The sequence below is a fragment of the Cyclopterus lumpus genome, chromosome 3, assembly GCF_009769545.1.
Source record: "Cyclopterus lumpus isolate fCycLum1 chromosome 3, fCycLum1.pri, whole genome shotgun sequence".
In the NCBI taxonomy this organism is placed as follows: domain Eukaryota; kingdom Metazoa; phylum Chordata; class Actinopteri; order Perciformes; family Cyclopteridae; genus Cyclopterus; species Cyclopterus lumpus.
The window spans coordinates 19969448-19992691 of record NC_046968.1 but is presented as its reverse complement, the minus strand read 5'-3'; the positions used below and the strand labels follow the sequence as shown (position 1 = coordinate 19992691).

General features: G+C 41.4%; 2 long non-coding RNA genes across 5 annotated transcripts; one reads left to right on the top strand and one right to left on the bottom strand.

The window, feature by feature from the left end:
- Positions 1–3771: 3771 nt before the first annotated feature.
- Positions 3772–20157, bottom strand: LOC117726216. 4 transcript variants are annotated; one of them, XR_004608978.1, is made up of 4 exons: positions 19973–20157; positions 16810–19362; positions 11474–13861; positions 3772–10784 (listed from the first exon to the last, which is right to left on the bottom strand). It is a non-coding gene; the product is annotated as an uncharacterized LOC117726216 (long non-coding RNA). The 4 variants fall into 4 exon arrangements; XR_004608980.1 differs by having other exon boundaries at positions 3772–11717; positions 12427–13861; XR_004608977.1 differs by having other exon boundaries at positions 3772–13861.
- On the top strand, positions 18538–21751 carry LOC117726211. The gene is made up of 2 exons (XR_004608976.1): positions 18538–18673; positions 19997–21751. It is a non-coding gene; the product is annotated as an uncharacterized LOC117726211 (long non-coding RNA).
- Positions 21752–23244: the final 1493 nt, after the last annotated feature.

Below are 23244 nucleotides of genomic sequence, written 5' to 3'. Positions count from 1 at the left end.
GGAACTTAAGTAGTAGACAAGAAGACAAATGTGGACTTCACCTTCGGCAACAGGTTTCTTGCCAATCTGTTGACTGAGCCGTGGCAGCCCAAGGCCTCAGAGAGAGACCTTGTCATGCATTTAACACTGTAGGAGTCTATAGACTGGAAGCAGTTGACGGGAGGAGAGAAAAGGGTGACGACTAGTGTTGGCATCAGCAGAAAGCTGAGCAACGGCCGCGGTAAGAGGCGTGAAAACGGTGAAGTGGAGGCCAGTGAGAACACATTGACTGGGATGGAATTGGCTGCAGGAGGTAACACAGAGCTCATTCACAGTGAGTTGGTCAACGTGGCTGCTGGCCTCGGATATACAGAGCGACCAATTGTTTTCATCCTTCATCCCTTTTTTTTTTTTTTCATCTTTCCCTCTCACATTTCAATCTCTTTATTGCTATCCCTCCCAAGCCCCTCCCCCACATGCACACTAAATCTACATTTATAAATGTTCAAGAACGAGCAGCAACCCCTCCTTGTAAAGCACACGCAGAGTGCAATGCTCTTGTACTGTACATGACAGCATCATATCTGAGCCTTCGCAATAAATGTCTGAAATGTTGTTGTTCTCAAGGTACAATATGTTCTCTGAGGACAAAATGCTGATAAACTGCTGTGTTGTCATGGTAAATCATCTTAAAAATATTGTGTGCAATAGGTAGTAGTGTACTGTTCAGTGCTTATTATTTGAGAGGAGATTTGAAACAATGTGATTATTGTGTTTCACTTGTGCTATTTTAATTATACTTTTAAAAAAAAAATATTGCAGTATCACATATATAAGATTTAAAAAAGAAAAACGCAAAATATCACAAAGAAAATTATTCAGCCTTGGCTACAATTTGGTGAGGGGCTTTGACAGGAAAATGTATCTTGAATACATCTGAAAACAATCTGAATGACATCAATTCATGATGTCTGATATATGCAAGTAATTTGTCAAGGAAAATCTTCGACAAATTGAATGTGACACTGCAGAAACTTAAACATTACCGCAAGGTTTTATTTCATCAGTATAACCAGGCAATGGGCACGAAAAAATACATCGACATTTTGGAATGAAATGAATTGCTTCCAAAACATTTACAATACAGACTCATTACATTAACTGTTCAAAATGGCTTCTGACAAACATTTGATTTTCATCGGCAGAAGCCGATTCAAACAAGATTTTCCTGACATATATTTCAACAGCGGTGGTTGCATTAAGAACCACTATTCTTCGAGGCGATGCAGCCCTCATCATATTTTCAGGAGGGTATCCATGTTTAGTGAGCTTCAGCTGAGATGGTGTCGGCTTCAGTGAAGCATGCAGGTGTGTTAAAGGCTGTTTGTACAGTGCTGCTGCGTCTGGGAGCGAGCCTCTTGTGGGCCAGCAGGGAGCTCTGGTGGATCTCAGCCCATTACGTCTGTCTCATCTCACGGCCTCGTCGACTCGGAGGATATCTCTGCGGTTGTTTTGCCCACAGGGGGCCGTCTCATAGGCACTGCGTGCATGCATACAAATAAACATACTGTACCCATTTGTAGTACTGATGTGTGAGGACCGTCAGTTGATTTCTCTCTGTCTCTGTCATCATAATCCATCATGCCATGCCCAAAGTTATTGGTGACCTAAGGGCATCTCCTCACCCAGAGATGAAACAACCTTTTCTTTTCACAAGGTCTACAAATAAAACAAGTTCTCAAAGGGGTATAAGGAACTGTCACATAAAAGTCTCCACTCTGTTATGTGACACATTTTCCCCTCTGCGCTGCAAAAATGGAGCGATGTGGAGCGTTGGCCCTTGCTCTGCCAGGCAGAAACATCTTGGTCGCTAATGTGTTCTAGCCAGCCAACCAGCCAGGAGACAGTGGCCAGTGGAGCAGATAATCGCATCATCTGAGTGAGACCTGCACAGCCCCGGCGATGCCTCTAATGCTGCTGCTGATGATGAAGATAATACTGATACTGCTTTCCCCCCCACTGCCCAACAAAAGAAGGTGCGTGTGTGTGTGTGTGTGTGTGTGTTTTATGGTTATAAAATGGTTATTGTAAGTAAAAACAAACCCATTTCCTTATAAAGCAGTGGTCTGACAAGCAGGCAGACATATGTGGAACCGCTTACAGACACATACGTATACACTTACAAACACGCACTTTCATTGTGACAGCACTTTCGCATACGGTGTGTGACACTCATACACACACTTTGCAGACATCATATGTGTCCATTTTTCATATATATATATATATATATATGGCATTTTTCATATGCCTTTTCTAATAGTGATTGTGTGTGTCATTCAGCTTTAAGGGTTTGCATTAAATGCACAAACCAGTAAACGAAGGCAGCTTGACGAATGGACACATATGATGTCTGCGAAAGTGCTGCCACAAGGAATGTGTGTGTTTGTAAGTGTGTGCGTGTGTGTTTGGAAGGGGTTCCACATATACCTGTATGTCAGACCACTGCTTTATAAGGAAATGCATTTGTTTTTACTTACAATTAAAATGTCTTCATTGAGCTGAGTAATCATTTTCACTGAGCCTGAGTGATGATCTCAGCATCACTTACCAGAGATGGATTTAGTATGTATGACTGATGAAAATCAATGGGTTTCCTGGTGGTGGATCAGTGGCTGCAGGTACTGACTAACAGCGGTACGGCTAAGGTCGAACTAATGTCTCAGCTAATAATAAGCCATTTGAGCCGGTACTGAGTCCAAAGCAATAGATGATAGGAGGAACACACTTTTTTTAAGGAAGTTACTTTTAAAATATAATTCATTATAATTGCAACAATATTTCTTTAAGGGAAATCAAATCAATGTCCCTTTTTCACAAAAGACATTTTTGACTTATCATAGCAGGAAACACAGAATGGCTGTGTCCCATTTAAGTGCATCAGTAAGCCTTATCGATTAGTCTGCACTCACAGTGGCAGGGCCTTGAAACTACTAAAGCTAAATAGAGTGCAACCCTCATTAACATTATTAATGATACATGTTGTTTTCCTCCTATGTCATGTAACGATACAGAGTAACAAAGTTCATGTAGGTATGTTGCTTATTAATTGTATAAGTTTGTATTTCTGTATTGTACATGTGTGTTTTGCATTTGTAAATGATAAATAAACTTTTCCAGCAGTCAATTTCTGTTTTAGAAAGAACAGACACATGATGATGTTCTTCCTATACTTTTGGTGAAACTGTTATGTAAAATAATACTGATAGTAAATCAAATCAAACACTGGTGCCATGAATCATGCAATGCTGGTTTGAATCCTTCTCAAAAGAAGCATTCAGCAATATTTGTTGTGTGCTTGTAATATTTCCTTGTGTGTGATCTGCCATCAAACAACAGTATGGGATGTTTCATTTACATTGTATTTTGGCACACGCACTGACACAGGGGTCGGCCCCCTGTACTCTTGTTGTTTCGGAGAACATATTTAAATGAGTATTTAACTACATTCATTGAACATGAAGTGGCCGGTGTGATAAATTTAATGTTATGGTTATGCTTATGGAGGAGGGACAGCAAGCCACAAATCAAAACATGCTCCATTTATCTGCAAGGGAACAAAATGGAACGGGTGAGACAATGAATGTCACCCGGCATCTTGTTGATTAAAATGATCCCGTAGACGAAGAGGGGAGGGGGGGGGGGGGGGGGGGGGGGGAGAGAGAGAGAGACAAAGAGAAACGCAAAGGGCAAGGAGGAGAGACAAAGTGAATAGTAAAAACCAAGAGCAACTAAAACCTGACAGTGAAATATTGTTACAAGAGACGGGACGCACAGAAAGGATGAACAGGGAGATGCAGGGAAAGTGCAACGGAGAGCTCAGAGGATCAAATCTTGTTAACATTGTGGCATGACCTTGGCCAGCAGCTGACACCAGCGATCATCTTTAGGTCACAGTCACTAAGCCACTCTGGCTAATTGACATTAGCCACGGCTGCGCAGCCGGCCTTGGGAGAGAAGTGGCACCATTCATGCTTCTCTTGCGACAACGCAGGTCACAATTTGGACCAGTTTTTTATAAGATTGGCACGGAATGGACAACAGGCTGTTTTTCAAATCAATCATTTGTATTGTGCATAATTGTATTATTTGTACAAGCAAGATATCAAATGATCTTGCGCTAGAGTGTTTGTACTGTGCCATTATTTGTATTTCAGTCACAAAGCCCCACTTGGCTCAGACACATGGCCCATTGGAATAATCAGATTGGACAATGACACATGTTGTTTGTGCCTTTCTCCTTTGTTTAGAAATCCTTCATTTTTGTTTGGTTTGTCACAAGTTATCTGTGATGCAGGCTGAATTGTAAGTTTAAGTAAAAGCCAGCATCTGTTTCACTTGTTTTTTTCATACCTCAGAAAATAAATAAATATTAAATAATGGGGTCACCAAAGAAGTAGAACATTGCTAATGTAAAGGTCTTAAAATGTGTTACATGTGTACTCTATAATGCATTCATCTCACAATCACAAAACTTGATTTGCATTAAACAAAACACAAGAATATAATCACTAACAGTAATCGCATCATCATAAAAACATCATGGTATTGTAATTGCTGCAGGAAGTGACATCATAACAAGTCTGGCCGACCTACTCAGATTCCCACTTCTGGAGCCATTTATTCATTTACGACTTTATCAGATGACTGTACTCCGAGTAATGTTTCACAGCAAGAATAACAAGACGATGTGTCACAAGAACCCGGTGCATGAAGCTGACGATCAGGGAAGGAGTTAGTTATTGACAGTCTCTGAGTCAGGACGCCCCGCACTCCTGACCCCTCTGTCTCTCGGATCAGAGTCTGTAGTTACGATGGCTAGAAGCAGAACTTCTTTGATGATCACAGATTTACGGGGATGCTTTACTTATCGCACCTATGGGGGCAGGCAGGGAGGGAGAATGGGGTTTTTCCTCACAGAGAATTGCACAATTTATACCTCGTCAGGATCCTGAGAGTGCTTCTTTACATTCTAAAGGGGAAGGATCAGATCCACAAAGCAATTAATCTCACATTTATTTAGTTTTAAAGGAGGCCTTATAGCTGGATGTACACATGAGAAAGTCTACTACAACTTCTAGTGTCGTTGCAATGCAAAGTTTCTTCATGTAAAATATTTGGTTAAATGTCAAATTCGAATAGGGCTGGGCAATATATGGATAATGTGATATAAGACAAATCTTCATCTTAGATTTTCGATATTGTCTTCCTGGTTTTAAAGGCTGCCTTACAGTACAGTGACGGAAAAGTTACCAGACTTAGCTGTCCCATAACAGACATTGTTATCATTGTCCCATAATTGGCAACATACTGTACATGCCTTCCTGTATGCAAAAACTAAATGTTCACCTGCACACCCTTTTGGCTTTGCAGTAGAAACCAGTCGATTCATTCCCTTTTCCATTCCACTATAAGCAGATCTCTGCTTAATAAACATGCTGAGGTTGTCTGACAACTGTTGGTGGTATATGCCTAACCTTTGACCTTGCAGTCGTTCCTCAGTGGAGCCCTCTCTGCTTCCTAATCTCTAATGCCTTTCAAGCTCCACTCTAATTCATTACTTCCCTTCCACTGGCCTGCCAGGGTCACATAAATGACATACGCCGCACCGGACCCTATTATGACCGAGGCCTGTGTTTGGTCTTCGGTGCATCCCTCTGATGTCTGATTGCTTGTGTGAAGGCAATAATGACAAAGTGTGTTAGTGTTGGAGGCCTGAGCATGGTACAGAATCAAAGTGAAGACTTGCAAATAAAACTAAAACAAGTGCATGACAGATTGTCTGATTCCTCGTCGCTGCTGCAGAAGGTGAAAAGTCTTGGTACGGTGATAAAGGAAAGAGGACAATAGCCTCAGCAGAGACGTGTGAGTGAGTTATGGTGTCACTGAGAGGACCTCAGTCTATTAAGGAGCAGCAGGGAGTGTGATTGAGGTCTTGGGAGAATGAACTTGAAGATGACAGGCCGTAACAGTTTGGTTGTGGAAGGTAACATTTGTTTTGCATAATAAAAATCTGGTTATAACCAACCATAAAAAAATACTTTTTATATATTCACATGCATAAGAGCTATTTTGAAATATGTTTCCCTCTCTCTTACTGGTTGAAGAAGATGATGTTATCTGAGGTAAGGTGTAATTGTTGGCGAGGTCTGTCAGTTATATCGCATTCATTGGTATTTAAAATGATTTGCAAATATGGCCCCACATACATAGTCATTAAACACAGGTGCCTCGAATTATCGCCACGGCCCGTTTATTGTAGATATATCATATTGTCTTTTTATATTCATTGGCTCGCACAGACATGACATAATAAGCAATGAGATCAGAACTAATTTGACAATTAATTTTGTGATGAATAACCTCATGTGTCTAACGCTCGCCTTGCCCAGTGTCAATGTTATGCAGATGATTGTGCGTGTTACGGGAGTTAATTTGTCTTGTTCTGTCTTCTTTTTTTATACAATAATACATAGAATGGACAATCAGACATGAGCCCAACATTAAGAATTATATTTTTTTACATGAAAAAAAAATGTTCTCCAGATCTCTCCCTTGCTAAAACAATGTTTGCTCAATATTTTTTATTTATTTATTTACAATTCATGGAACTACAGAGTTTAAAGTTTAGCATGATGTTTGGAAGTCAACAGCTGAATAACATTTTCTTTTGTGAATGTACTGCACATGAATACAGACGTTTGAATCCTCATATAGTGTCAGCTCACACAGTATTAAAGCCACTTGTTTGGTTTGTCAAGCTGACCAAAAGAAGAGCTTTAAGGATCACACTTAATCACATACATCTGTATGGTTCACTGCAGGTATATGTGAATAAGGAGAAGTAAGCTTCCAAAATGAATAGAGTTAATCAAATTCCAACCTATCTTCTCTGCATGCATACGGACCAATATCTTCAAGCACACAGACTGCAACTGCAGGGCATGTTTATGATAAAACTGTTCACAACCAGAGGCAGCACCAAAGTTCTCTTTCTATGTCATATTTTAAATAGATGTTTGATGATGACAGCATGTTTCAGGTTGATTCAAAGTCAAGATATGAAACACACATCAATAATAGTCCTGCCAAAGTCAAACAGCACTGCAATAAAGTTATTGGTAATGCGATGAACTCAGGTTAATTACAACAGGTCCCATAATATCATATAAAGTTTCATAGTTTCAATAAAGTTCTCCGGCATTACTGAGCATTGGCTGCCTTGGTATGCCCCCATTTTGGGAAATCATATCCTTCGTCACATCCGATTGATGTAGCTGTTGCTTACTCTGTTCGCACACACAATTTGTTATGTGGTATTTCAGTCAGGCCGCTGCCAGAAGCCCTCCATGTACCTTCCATAACTCTTACAACCGTGAAAGATTTTTAATTAAAATGAAGACAGCTGGCTGAACTGTGGAGATGTCACAAATAGTTTTTGCCTCCAAAGAAGCCCATCAAGGTCTGCGGGCGTCAGATTGCAGGCAATTCTAGCTTTTTTGAAGAACTTGTTAATCACGTCTTCTTCTTAATTCAATTATCAACAGCTGCAGATTGATGCATTCAGAGATAGCAAGATAGGGAGAAACAGAGAATTCAATCGCTTTCTATCGGCTTATGGCTTGTCATCTGTCCCCTTTCTGTATTATATATTGATATGCTGGTGACCCCGTGCATTTACTGTATTGGATTTTTTTATTACTCACCTTTGAGCCTGTGTTGAAAAATAACCGCTGACCCCTTGATGTAAACGCAGGGGACACGATTCTGTGTGTGAGTGTGTGTGCACAATTGGGCTGGTATGAGTACATACATAATACACACGCTTTTGCATGTGTGTCATTACGATTGTCTTGTCGAGATGGGGTATGCGTTGCGGGTCAGAGGGTCAGGGGGGTACTGGGTGTTGGTTTGATGTAGTTGGGGGGTGGGAGAGGTTGGCTCCGGGGCTGAGTGCGGGAGCTGAAGAGTTGGAAGGTCACGTTCATAAATTGTTACTAGTATGCTGGGGCTTAATTGAAAAGGCTGGAGAAGGAACGGGACCCCTGATCTGTGGCCCCACACCCCTCCACTGTGACCCTTAGGTCTTCACTCATTCAACTGTGCATCTGTCTCTCTGTCTGTCACAGTAAAGACAGATTTTAAATCTGATTTCAAATACATGAATTACTCACGAGTACCAGGAGTGTTCAGCTAAAGTGTGTTCAGCCACTGTATTTAGAGATGCTGTTCTTCTTGTCATTCTTCTCGCATGAAGACATCATGAAGTGGCCTCAGTGGCTCATACTGTATATTATGTCTTCCTAGACAGGAAACTAACATGGAGAAAAATGAAGAGTTATTTTTAACTAATTATAATCAGCCATTGGGATCTGGCAGGAACGTGTTTGGTTATTAGCAAGTACTAAAACTAAATTATTGATATCAATACATTTTAATATCATAGGGATATTAACATATTTTAACAATAACGGGCCACCATCCTGGGATCAGGGACCAATAACCAAACTGTAGATTAAGTCTCAAAATTGGTGTTCTGTCAAAATGTGAATATTGAAAGTCCACATTCTGAGTGAACAGTGATGGTGAGAGCTGACTTTAACATCCAGCTATGATCACAACACATATGCAAAAAATAATCACAGCAACTGCTCTTTAAAATATTATATCGTTAATTTATTTAATATTACTGATTGAAACCAATAATATAATCTCATTGGGGCAATGGCACCGGCTATGTTTGCGTCTAGCCAGTGAGCTTTGCGGCATGTCATTCTCCATCTCTCTCTCTCCAAACATGTCATCTCATATATCAACTGGATTTATCAAATAAAGGAATAACAATGTCAAAGAACAAATATGAAAAATTGCAGTCTAAAAGCACTACCGTTTGTGTTATGTACTTAGTAGGAGGTGTTTTTAAAACATACTTTCACTTGGATTGAATAATCATGACTAAGTAATGTGTGGAATCATTTTGGATGAATGGAGAAAAAAAACATGGATATAGGGAAGGCTATTTGCTGCCTTTTCAAAATTCAACTGCCCGCAATAACATTACCACAACTATAAATCTAAAGACACCCATTAGCTTGTCACTCAGTGTGGCAGCAGAGGCTCCACAAAGTGTCAACACTAATCTGTTGTATTCTTAATTTATTCACTCTTCTGTAGGTACAGTATCTCTTTGGCCCGATCACCATACTGTGGTGTCATTGATAATCATCTCGGTCCATTAATCTTTAAGCTGCTACTTGAGATAACTCCACTCCTGTGCTGACAAAGCAACGGCTCATTTATAAAGCAGAGGTACCACCTCACCATCCCCTATGGACACTGAAATCTGTCCACCAAACAAAGCAATCATAAGCATGAATAGAAGAAGTCTGCTGTGAAACTCTATCCAACGTGTCTTTACATTCTACACAGGTGACACATAGTCGCGGCCTTTTGAAGAGGAGCGTTGAGCCGCGTGGCTCAATCTGTCATTTCTCACTGGGAGGAAATCCATCCAGGGTCGCTTTTGTCCTGGAGGTGGTCAAACATATCATTTTGACACGCTGGGCATTATGACACGGACAGATTTACTGCTGCCATAGGTGGAAGGAAGGAAGGAAACTCCTTCTCATGTTACTATGAGAGGGGAAAGATAAAGATGCTGTCGTCCTTTTCTGTCTTTCTCTCCTGTATCGTTCCCTCTTGCTGTCTTTGTGTGTGGGTTAATGTCTCTATTGTCACCCTCGCTGTCTCAGGTTGGGTGTCTTGGTGAGGAGAGGACTGGTTTTGAAGGAATAGCTCAACGTTTTGGGAAATATGCTTATTTGCATACTTGCCCAGAGTTGGATGAGAATACCAATACCACTCTGTCTGTACATTAACTATGAAGCATGCACTTGTAGTTGTTAGCTTCATACACATTTGGGAAGCAGGGAGAAACAGCTTGCCTGTCTCTGTCCAAAAGAAGCTAAATCTGCTGAAGCTCATTGACCTTTTGCGAAGTCCTGCCCCTAGAACACAGACTGACCAATCACAACGTAGCATTGGCTAGCTCTGACCTTGGTCCAATAACTATCCAGTTGTGATCCATAGACTTTAATGCAATCATATCGGATGTTCTTAATTTTCAGGCCAAGTTTGTGCATTTTGAGCTATACTCTTGGTAAAAACGTTATGTAATAGTAATACTCATTACCCGAAGAGGTTGGAGGGAGATTTCTAAAACATTACGTTTCTGTGTAAAAACCTGTGGATCTAACATTAGCAGAGGACGTTAGCACATCATTAACTTGTGTTACCACTCCTATGCTACATTGGAACAGTGAATAAAGTACTACCCAGCTTTACAGGAACAATATGTGGGTGTATTAGGGTGTGTCAAGGACCTAAAAGTGTCCAGTTGATCCCAAATAGTAACATATTTTCCATTTTGGGTCTCGTCTTATCAGACACCTGTTTGACAGCACCTCAAAAACATATCCATTAACTGTGGCAATCAGGCTTCCATATTTTCAAGTGGTTTCACACTTTTCAACCGTATCATCTCTCTGCTCCTTGTCAATATGTCAGCCATCTGTTTTAAGACAATGCACTCTGCAGGGAGGGGAGCTCTGCACTGTTTTATGATTCAGAGGTGTGAAGCCCTCTGACACGCGTGTGGTGTTTCTTCATCCGCTATGTCCACCTGAGGTCCCAGGACAGCATTTATGGTAGATGACTGCGCAGCTCTGGTCTGATGGCTGCCTCTTCTTTAAGGTGTAACAGAAACAATCCCATTAAGTGGTGGATCGCCTTTCACACAGATTACTGAGCATCTGTCACTCCTGCTGGAGGGGGCAGGGACAAGGTCGCAGCTTTATCGCTGGCACACACACATGTGCTCACACCATTATACAGGGCAGCACACACACATTTCACGGACGTATTATGGTAATCTAATAATGTTATAAAGTTTACAAGAAGCATAGAAGTTACTGTGCTGAACTAAAAAAAACCCAGGTGATGTTTTAGTTGACTAGACAGAAATAGTTTGTAAGATTGGGCTAAGATATAAACTCACGTCGCTGAAGTGACACAACAATGCTTAAGACACAACAATTGACAAATGAACATCACAGACACATTTAAAAGTAGAGTTGACTTGTGATGTACTGCATATTTTGGGGGTGATTTACAAATTAAATCAGTCTTTCGCTGATCTACAAATGAAAAGACATGATTTATTTGGGAAATCTTCCATGGTTGTACAGCAGGAAGACTTTGCATACCAAACATAAATTATTGGATCTTATATGGTATGCACACACACACACACACACACACAGAGGGATCTGTATTTGACACACTAACACTGCCTCAATGAGACGCCTAAACTCTTTTGATGTCTCCATGTCATCGCTGTGTCTCTTCGATGATGTCAGTTACATGTTGGTTCTACCTGGTTTCTTCTCCAAGCTTCTGTCTTTCAGCGTGCCACTGACTCTCCGTAGTAAAGCTCGACTCGTCAGGTTGGTGTTGTGTTCTGGTCTCCGCGGGCCTCAGGGAGGGGACCGAGTGATGCCGCCTCACGTTCACCCCGGGTGAAAGGTGAGAACTCTGAGAACAGAGCGTTCTGGTCTGCTAGAGAAGACCGGCCTGCTCTGTTCTGCATGCTTGAGTTTGGGCATGGGCTGACACAGGGGCTGTGGGGGTGGGGGGGTATGTGAGAATGAGAGCGAAATTAGAGAAAAGGATTAGTGCGAATGAGAATAAATGACAGATATGCATTGCTATAGACGGGGAGAAAAACATAGAGGGATAGAGTGTTCAGATCAACCAAAGGTTCATGTTGTGCATTATTAGCTTCCTGGCTTTCTAACTTTAGTCAGTGGTGAGAGTGTGAACGCCACATTCATTGTGAGGACAGGACTACTGTAGTGCTGTTGAGTGTGTGAAGCCATTGGAGATAATACAGCTAGTTGTTGACAGTCAGTAAATACATCCAAAACATAGTATTTGTCTCCTACAGTAGTATTTTTAACTGAGTAATATGTGATGAGTAATTTATAAATGTTTTCAATTAAGTTGCCCAACTAATTTTATTGGTTAACTTGACTATAATGTTGATGATCAATTAATTGTTATAGTCAATTATAAAGTACAAATACATACTAAAGATTAGAAGTTAGAACAAATAACAATTAGATTGCTTATTCAACTTGGACACTTTAAAGACTAAATAGATGTATTATTCAAAATCATATTAATAACCTTATGTACTGTTAACAGACTCACTAATAAGGTAAATAATAAGAAATCAATCAATAAAATGAGACTAATTGTGCTGAGAAGTTTTTGTCTGGACTGAATCAACATCTAATTAATTCATTTAAAAAAAGGCACGTACATTACCTTTCAGCCCAGTTTTCTCTTCTCTTGTGTACAGAAGAAATTCACTTTTCAAATCGATGTGTTTGTATTTTCATCTCAGTTTTTTTGTTTAGACCCAGTATGTTTGATAGGAAGAAGCTGTTATATTATATGTTTTGTCATGGAGAAAAGTGAAGAATTGAGATCCGCCTCTCGGCAAAGGTCAAGTTTGTGTCACTGCAGAAGGCAGATGTCAAGTGAGCCTCAACGGCGTCCAACAATTGAATGCATTTTAGTTTTTTTGCTTGCAATCCGTCACTCGCTTTCATCTTTGTTGCCCCTCGATGTTGTTTGATCAAATTGAAATGGCACATAATGCTACAAGTAATAATGTTACGGAATGTTATGGAAAAAACACAAAAGCCTCATACATAATAACTCTGGAGCAATACAGCTAGAGTGGCTGATCTGAGGAGTAGAATAACATAACTTACTGTAAATTACTTCTCACTCCCATTGTAAATTCAAATGTAGTGGGACAGGTCAAGTTTCACTGATATATCATGCTGTAGACACGCTGTTTGCCTGTTATTTGACACTTGTCCTTTCTGTCTGTCATGTAATGATGGAGAATGAAGCAGTTATTTAATAAGTGGGGGCTGTATATAAGAAGTAAAGGATACCAAGAAAAGAAAAAAAAAGTTGCAGCCATGCTTCATGGCTGTCTTCAAAACAAAACAGATGCGCTTTAATTTATGGCCACTTTCTGTGATTGGACAAGAAAGCTTAGAATCGATCAGGGGCCTCTCTCTTTCACCTGTTAAGAGCTTTCCTCGTAATTGGCTGCTACTGCCAAAACTGCGGCCTTATCTTTTGCACAATAGTATGTTAAAGTATGTGTAAACTCCGCCTATTTTTCTTCTGCTGTGGCTATTGATTTTTAAATGAAGTATCAAAGAAAATCAATAGTAATCAACAAATAGAAGGCAACACGCTGTAGTGTCAGATCCTGGGGCACAGCTTAATCAATTTAGATGCCTGTCACAACATGGGGACGAAGGGGAGATGTAAAAAAAGTTGAGAACCTGGTTTGAATGGAGAGTGCATTGTTGGATGAGCCATTTGTCATTAGAGAAGCAGAGAGATAAGGATGTTTTCCTCTCCTCCTTGCTCTTTCCTCTCTCCTCTGGCCTGTGACAGAGCGCTCACCCATACTTTAGGGCGATTCATGTAAAAACATTACAGTATCCCTCAGGCCAGGGATCAGGTTACACCAGAGCAAAACCTTTCCAAAGAAGCCTGTCCAAAATGCTTAATGAATCTCCAAGTGAACTGTGAAACAGGTAGTCTACCTGCCACTCATTGTCAACACCCGGCCATCCGTCAAAGTCACATGTCTCGTCTCACTGCATACCTGAATGTTGAGCCAATGTTGGACCCATGTTGGCTGGTTGTATAGACCCACAGTGAAAGAAGTCTGTAACCAAACCCTGAGTGAGTGATTCATATTTTTAATAGGTGAAGGCAGTCATAGATGGGGGCCAAACAATGGACCAGTATCTATTTGACACTTGTTTCCGTTGATGCTGATAGCTGTCTATGCCAAAATATATATTTTTTTCCATTATGTAGTGGTACAAGGCATACTGTATAACTTCAATTCCCCACCATTAATTAGTGTCATCTCTCTTTCTTTATATTTCCTGTGGAATCTCTTCTGTGGCTATCACATGGAGGCAAAATGCAAAAAAGCAATCTTGTGTTTCTCTCTGGTCTCTTTCCAAAACCACCGTGAAGCTGTGGTTTGGGTTAAGGTTTGACATTATATTCCACTAAGCTTGTTACCATTATTTTCCCATTAATCTCTATTTATTTCTGGGCAAATGTCAATCAACCAAGGCAAATCTATGTTCACTTCCATTAATTCTGAATACAAAAGGACAGGAAGCGGTGCCAGGCCTCCCTTCAGGCTACACTTTCTGAGTAAATTTGAAGCCAGGTTTATGTTTGTGCCCTTGCGGGTCCGTGGTGGACTGCCCACCCCCCTCCTCTCTACCACAGTCCTCCCCTCACACCATCCACTCTGCCACCAGGAGCAGACTGCTGTGCCAGGCCTCCCTCCAGGCCACAGTGCTAAGAAAGTGACAACATAAGGTCCATTCTGTTCCCTGTCACTCACAGCCCCAGGCCCACTGTTAAATAGAAAGGGCTTTTAGAGGCTTTAAAAGGGGAATGAAGGAGAGAGGGAGGTGGGTCACTGTGTGTGTGTGTGTGTGTGTGTGTGTGTGTGTGTGTGTGTGTGTGTGTGTGTGTGTGTGTGTGTGTGTGTGTGTGTGTGTGTGTGTGTGTGTGTGCGTGTGTGTGCGTGTGTAAGAGCCAGCCCACCGAAAGAGCGTGCACAGCAGGGAGTTGTGTATACCGGGCTGCCATGTTACCTGTGAGACAATGACTGTGTCCACGTGCCGTTTGTTGCCACTTACTGTGTTACTTTTGTCTCACACTTTATTTTCATCACTAACTCCAGGACCTGCTTTGTTTACAGCTAGTAATAGTCACCACTCTTTATTCTGTTTGTGTCTACAATACATTATTATTGTTATAACACATTACATTACATTTGACATGGTGCTTTATGAAAATCCATTTTAATAAATGGCCTGTTTTGTCATTTGGAGTCATGACAGTGGCCGACTTGTATTTTACGAGCAGGCTCATACGACTACACATTTTCATTTCTACATGACAACAAACCATGCCATTTAAGCTAAACATTTCTCATAGCATGACTGGGTCACTACATGTAATGCAGTGAGTACATTTACTCAAAATGGCTATCAAACAGATATATGTGCTCTGTCAGTGCCTGGTAAGCAGCATTAAATCCAAATTCCTCAGCGATCTCTTTTTATGACAGGGGCTGTCTGCATCAATCCCAGTAAGGGGTGAATGTAGGGACAGTTTTGATTAATTGATTATTAGTTCAGCTTTGAAGCCATGTGTTTTCCCCCTCTTTGCCCTGGCTGATTACTAATATTTATAACCGTCAGCCCATTTAACTGGAACCGGTCTCGATGTAATATATTGCTTCGCAATTGGTCCTCATTTAACCTTGAGGATTGTAAAGCTGTCGTGGCGGAACAGTGTAATTTTCACCTTCATGATGCTGGGCACGTCTAAAACTCTGGTTCACAATTTCTGGCAGGTTTGAGCTGGAATAGTTGCATTAAAATTTTTTAAAAACACATTTATTTAAATCCCAACTGATTTGGTTTTAGCCTCCTGGAACATAAATGTTGCTCAAAACTTAAGCAAATATGGCAAAACCCTACTTACTGAATGCAAAAAGGGTTTCACCCACAAGTAAAATAATTCTCTCCAAAACACACATTACACATTTATAATTATCTGATGGATTTTGGTTGGCATTTATTTTTTAAATGGTTAAATAAAAACAATGATCAACAATAAGCAGCTTATGACCAATTAGAATCCAATCGTGTCTTATGTTTTGTTTTCCAGTTTTACATCAACATAACATTCAAACTATTGATATTCATATTATATGGATCTTAACCTGTACATGTCTCCCTATTTATATTTTTAATCCATAAATAATTAGTCTCTAAAAATAAGAAAGAGAAAAAAAGAACAGTTGGAGCCACCTTCAGAGGATTGTGCATTATAATTATTGTGTTTGTCCTCATGCAGTGTGTTTGTGAGAGAGAAGTAGATAGAGAACTTGTTCTTGCTGTGCAACAGAGATCGTACTCAAACATATTGTAATAATGAGGAGAGAAAGAGCTCTGCTGATTCACTTTGAGTTCATCAGCAGAATTCATGAAAGCACAAATACACAGTAATACCTAAAGAATAGAATAAGTGAACACATGGTTTTGCCTCACAGATTTGGGATACTGCATCAATGCCCATTAATTCACACATATCATACGAGACACAATTTTAAAAGCTACAGACACTGTTTCTATGTCGTTGCTCTTTGGGATCTGACTTAAAAGCACCTTTGTGTGTTTGTTGTGTCAACATACAGTATATTCCCAATCAAATGTGAAATTAAACAAAATAGATCCATTCTTACTTTATCACAGTATCCATTAGGTCTTGGAGAACTCTTGAGACATGAGCTGAAACTTGTTTAGTCCGCTTCCGAGTAGAAAACTCAATTTACTTTAAAAATGGGTTACTTGCTCAAATGTGTTCTCACAAAATGGGTTCTTTCTTTGTTTTCCTAATGTTTAATTCACAAAAACAAAAGGAAAAGTTAGAAAACAAGTGAGAAAATACTTTTCCTCCTTAATTCCTTAACAGAAATAGATGCCTTCTGTGTGACAGGCGTGATGGATCGACTGCACCGTGTCGCTGGGTTGTCAGTAGTGAGTGTGATGATAGTCAGCTGAAGGCTCTCACCTGTCACTGCTGAGGCGAAGTGAGAGGACGACTGGCGCCGTCTCAGTCTAAACAGGAGTCGGCCCTCACTGTCTGAACAGGTCTGCTTCACACTGAAGCATGTTACGGGGAGACGGAGGCAAAGAGGGAAAGGCCGGGAGAAAGAAATCCAGCAAACACCACCCACTCTGCATAGCTCTGCTGCTGCATGCACTCATTCTGTCCATGTGTTTGTTAGCAGTTAATTAACACACTGTCCCTCCTTCCATGCTGTGTACAGGGACTTTAAGACACTTAACCAAAACATTATTTGAGTTTACACGGAAGAAGCAAGGGCATGGATGTGTGTTATTATTGTATCCATCTGTGGTCACATGTGTTTATTTCAAATTGCACAACATGTGGACTTAATGTGGGCACATAGAGGGTTGAACTGTTTGATTTCATCTCCATTTTTCAAGCACACATTCTAAGATGCACCCTCCCGGTCGGCAGCGTGCCGCTCCCAGGCTCGGCGTCTCATGTGTGGGAGCAAGTGTGAGTGTGTGTCTGAGCAGGGTATGTGTGTGTAAGAGTGATGGCGGAGACAAACCATCTGTTTGGCTGAATCTGGGTGTGCTTGATATCCCCTCTGCCTTGGCCCGGCTGCCCTGCAGATGTTTTGGTTGTTTTTAGCGCTGCTTTGTTTTTGATTTCCCCTCGTCTGTTTAGAACTGAAGGGATTACATCCCATCCACTATGGTACATCTGAAGAATTGAAGAAGTGTATGTGTTGTGCCCCTTCTTCAAAACTGTCTGGTGCCATTCCTCTTATCTTGGAACCACTCAAACATAGATTTACAATACGAAGAAGCCTGCTTGTCTTCTGTTTTTTTCTTTCTTCTTGCTTGCTAAAATTATCTTGTAGTTCAAGGTGCCGTTGAGCTTAGCACTGAACTCCCAGCTTCTCTGTGGTGGGGGCTCAACTTTGTTTGCAGCTGCCTATACAGTTTACTTTCCTGGCTCGGTTGGAGTTATGTTGGCTGTTTTGCTTCTAAAATTATGCAAATAACAAAATGTTTGTCTCTGTGTTTATACAGCAGTTGTAGAACGCACGTATGATTCTATATTGATGCCTTTGGGAAAGATTTCTATTTGCTCGAAGGGTCAGCAAACGGTCAGCTGCAGAACAAAAATCAGGAAATTGCCACAATGCCTTGCAGCAGGACATGTAGCCTTCAGTGTCTTCATACGGATGCACAAGGCACCCTTTAGCGTAGATTTGAGACATCAGGCTTTTAAATAACTCCAACATAAACCTAATTATCATAACAATAGATGTGGTATTAACATATAAAGCTTGCTCAAGGTGGGACCGATTGGGTCAAACAAACAGGACTTTCAACCAGGCTACTGAAGTTGGAGTTCCGCTTGAAACCAAAAGTTGAGTTATTTATTTATAGTGAGGACTTAATGCCATCGACGCTGAGCCACTGAGCCAAGGGACATTTCCTCCGTAACTTAGGTTACGTAACAAACTTATTTCAACACAAACCATGATCTTGAAACCATGACGGAGTTTCGTTGCCAAAATCTAACCGCAACTGTTTCACAACTAAACCACGTGCAAACCTTCTGCATCGAGGCAGTTCGCAGCATCATTATAGTGACTGCCTAAGCTGCAAAGTATGACGAGTAGGGATGAGATCACGTTAGAAGATCTCAGATTGCAAAATGTAGGGATGTTCAGTTTGTATCATGGGGAATTCTGACCACGCACCTCATCAATCTAGTATTAGCAGCAGTTTCTTTAAATAATTACACACAAGCACGACCATTTAGGTTATGAGACTAAATGGAACGAACAGAACACTCCTCTCAACGGGCCGGGCATGGATGCAATGACGTAGGTGACAAAATCAGAACATTTGAGATGTGTAATATATTTTTAGGTGGAACCCCTTTTGTGATATATTTGGGTACCTAACTTCAACCATCTGTTTTTGGCATCTGTCATTAAAGGAAATGCCGACTGAGAGAATCTCCTGGAATCTGTTGGATCCAGTTTATCTTCCTTTTGCCTACAGAGCCTCTTTAGCTCAGTGTTAGTGGGATCTCACTGAATGCTCTTATCTGTTGGTGCCCGGGCGGGGTTATCAGCTCTGGCCTACCTCAGGAATAAGGACCTCAGACCTCACACAGACTTGAAGAAAGAGGGAAAGCTGATATTTGGACTGTTATTAAAGCTCTTTTTCCTGCAATAATCAAACACAACTTTAAGACTATAAATACATTTAATAATTACATGGTAACATGTCAGCTGTTTTTTTAAAACACTGTTTCCATCACTTTTATCTGATATGTATATTTGCTATTGGTGTCTGCCATGTTTGTTTTGGTTGAAATGCCCCCTACAGTATCTAAATGCTGCTAAAATGTGAGTACAAATTAGTCAATTGTTATTCTTGTCAAAGAAGTGTAATACGCCCACACTTGCCCCATGTGTTTTGAGTTGGCCTGAGTGGGGTGGGTAGTGTTGACTCTCTGGTGAAAAGTGGCCTTGATCCATCTCTGCATGGTCACTTCCAGGTCATGCTGTAGGCAGAGTCAGCGAGGGGTGTGGAGGGGGAAAGCAGGATATCAGAGACAGCCCAAATAAACAAACCTGTCAGCCGTAGCATGGCCCTCTGACCTTCCCTGTCCCATCTGTTTTCTTATCTACTCTACTGCTAATACTAAGAACAAGTGACACCTCTCTCTGGCAAGCACTCACTGTTTTCCTTCCACTTAGCCACGGCAGAGCTAGATATGCACATGGTGAGGATGATGATATCTTATGGCTTACAGCTCTGCTATGCTGGCAAAAAACTCTCTACATCTGGAATGATGAGCATATTACCTAACACTCATATTAAAAAAAAAAAATATATATATATATATACACTAAATGGCTAAAAGGTTTTCCTTGTGTTTTTTTAGGACTTCAAGTTTAGTGAAAGACTCATATTCATGACGTCAGAGAGAGGTCCTATCACCTGGAGAGGAATCAGATTTTTAGAGCAGTGGACGTTGATGAGCACCCCTAAACCATGTTACTACTGTCAATGTGTTACTCCTCTTCCCTCTCTTTGTATTGAATTAGTAAGGGCCGACAAGATGGATACACAAGTTGCTATTGTGTTTATAACCAGAGACATACACTGACCTTCTTTCTCCTCCCTCTCTCCAGCTGTCTCTAACCATTCTCCAAGAAAGCAGTTCACCCATCATCCATGCAGAGGGGCGGAGTGGATAGGTGGTTGATGGTGCCAGTCATTGGTGAGGGAGGATCTGGGGCCCGTTAATGAATCTCCCCAGAGACGAGAGATTGTGGGGTTGGAGTGAAGAGGAGGTGCTGCAACAGGAGAGGAGGCACCAGAGGCGGAGCTTGCGTGTTTGGGTCTGTGTGAGTGCGTGCAGGGGAGGGGAGGAGCAGGGGGGCGAGGGGGGTAACAAGCTGTCACACTGCAGGAAAGTCTGCTCCAGTAAGTCACATCTGCCAACATGCACAAGGGCCATGCCTGAGGGCTGCAGGGTCAAAGGGCAAGACGTCCCCCTGCAGAGCGCTCAGATCACGTATCCACTCCAGTCAATAAACTGGCTGCTGTCACTGTTACAGACACTGGCAATGCTGTTCCTTTTTCTGTAGACTCAACTGTAGAATTGCATCCCATTGATTTACAGTATATTTGGTCTCCTTTATCCTTTATATATGGGATCCTTGACATTGAAAGATGAGATTGATCAAGGTCTGTGCCAATAAGGTCATTGTATTAAATATATGTTCTCCTTTTTTATGAACTTATGTTCCAATAAGACTTTTTAGCCAACTATCTGTGAAGGTAAAAATGTCTCCTGGCTTTGTTATAACTGGAAGTCCTTCAATATATCTTACACATTTAGAGCGAAATATAATCACAACACATACTGCTAAGATCTAGTAGGGAGGACAGATTGACGCTTGTGTTAGAAGCAAGCTTTAGTTTCTTCTGTTCATCTTGGCTGATTGAATGCTTCGAATCCTTTTGCTTCTGAGTTATCACAGGTTCATGGCTCCTCAGCAGTGTGGAGGCCCAGTGAACAGCACTTTGTGCTCTTATACTGACACAGCAAATAAATGTGTATATAAATGCTATTCTGGTGTCGGGGCAATTTAGAATAGTTCAAGCTTGGTGCAGAGGGAGTGAAGTTGATTCCCTGTCAATGCTGGCTCACAAGCTCCTCACCATCATGTAAATAAATACAACCTCCTGCTGTGCAAACCTAACTTCTGAGGAATCAGCAAAAAGGCATCCCCTTGTTTTCCTTTGACCTAATCGCCATCTCTCATGTCCTGGAGCCACCTATACGTAAAGTTTGTTTTCTCTGGATTATCTGATCGTGTGCCCTATTTCTGTTCAAAAGTATTGGGAGTTGAGACTGCAGCCAGCACCCCTCCTTTTCCAACCCCACCTCACTGTTGCCCCTCCACTGTCTGACCCTCCCTTTCTTCTACCCGTCTACTAGTTTGGTAAAGCCCATGACCTCCCAGTGCAGCTCCCCCAGTGACCAGTAATGGTTTATTTTGTGTCAAAGTGCATTTTGGTTCCACTCTGCTCAAATTTTCAGGACAAATTCAGCAGTTGTGCAACTCAAACCAGTCATGAGCTCACATGTTTACAATGCAGGGCTGCCGTTGTTTGTCACACCTTTCAAATAAAAGGTAGCCAAGATGGACAGTGTTTACAGGATGCTGGGAGCTGTCGTTGGCTGCGGCTGGCAGCTCTGTCCACTGGGATGGTGTTTGGAGGCTGATTTGATGGTTGCTGAGCCCTTCCAAGCCTCCCCACTGCAGCCTCATGGTGCCTGTCTGGATGCTTTATGGTCACGTTGTGGCTTATCCATTATTTTTGTTTTAAACAATGGTTTTGACCTACAATAAATAATGGGCTTGTGTGTTATTGGCCATAGTGTTGCTGCTCCTTTGAGAAAGGAAGGTGTGATTAAACCAAACTTGCAAGAAGTTGTTCAGTCACTTCTGCCTTAATTGTGTTCATCGCGGTTTCATTATGTGCAGATTTCACTGGCACATTTATGTTGTGGATTAATGTCAATACAAATGTGGAAATTGTTATGGTACAGGCAATCAAACCTGCCCATGGTCCTTTAAAGGCGAGGATCAGCTCTGGATCCCCACTTTTGCAGAACGTTGAAAAGTTTTTTAAAGAAAAAGCTTGTGTTTTCACCAGAGGATCAACAGAATACACCACCCCAATGGTTTTTGTGCAGTTTTCAATGTTACTATTGTTGCCTGAAACTAATCATAAAGCAGGGAAAGGAAGGCAATTCATTTCTTTGGGTGTTTAGTATCAGCAAGGCTCATAAAACAACCTTTTTAAATCTCCAAGCATTGGCTAGATTTCCCTGGTTGTTCAGCTTCTCTTGAATAAATGGCGAAAATGCCTGAAAATGACTGAAGTATAGAGGAGGCTTTTTCGGTGGAAAAATAATCAATCTATTACACTTGAGAAATGTTGTCACCTGAGGAGCCTCCTCAAATGTTAGCATCAATACTATAATGTTACTGTACTACCATGTTATCGACTCTGTAAAGCAGAGTAAGGCAAAGCAGCATTCAAAAAGTTATTCAACACCAAGATGCTCGATAAGATCCAGTAAATTAGAGTCATCACAGTTCGTAATATAATTAAAATAGGACCACATTCACTGCTCATGAACCCATTAACCCTTCCACTGCACTGAACTGTTTGTGTAAACATTTTAATGTAGTCATGATGGCTGCTGGTACATTTATAATTCAAGTTATTGTGAATTAAACAGTGGGACTGGTGCAGCTCAAAGGAACACCTGAGGGCGTTCAGCAGCTTGACTAGGCATTTGTTTAGTTGTGTTGAAATGCATGTGACGGTGTGTCAGTTTCCATCAAACTGTGTGTATCGTGTCAGATGTGCTGTAACCGTAGCGGACCTGAGCGCCCTGCACCACTCACTGCTCTCCAAACAAATCCCTCCCCTGTTGGTCTCCATCTGTTGCATGAGATCGTACAGGACGATCATCTTCTCGACCTCCTCCTCCATCTTCTCTCCACAGTTCTATGATTTCTTCTGTTGTCCTCCTCCTCTTGTTCCCTTGTTCCCCTTTATTTCTCTATCTTCTACATCCCCTCCTTCCTCCTCCCACAATGTCAACTAATTAGGGGGGAGGGCAGTACAAAGACCTTGTCTGGCCCACCCACTGACCCTGTTCCACCCCTTTCTGAGCCATTATTTTTAGCCATTATCCCTCCCTCAGTCGTTTGATTAGAGCCAAGAACGCCTAGACACAAAGGGCTAATCATGGGATACAACTAGGTGGGCTGTGTCGCTCATCTTTGGGATAGTCTCCTTCCCGTCCCACCCTGCCCACCTCTCTTGTTTGTCTTTGGTCTGTTGCTCAAGA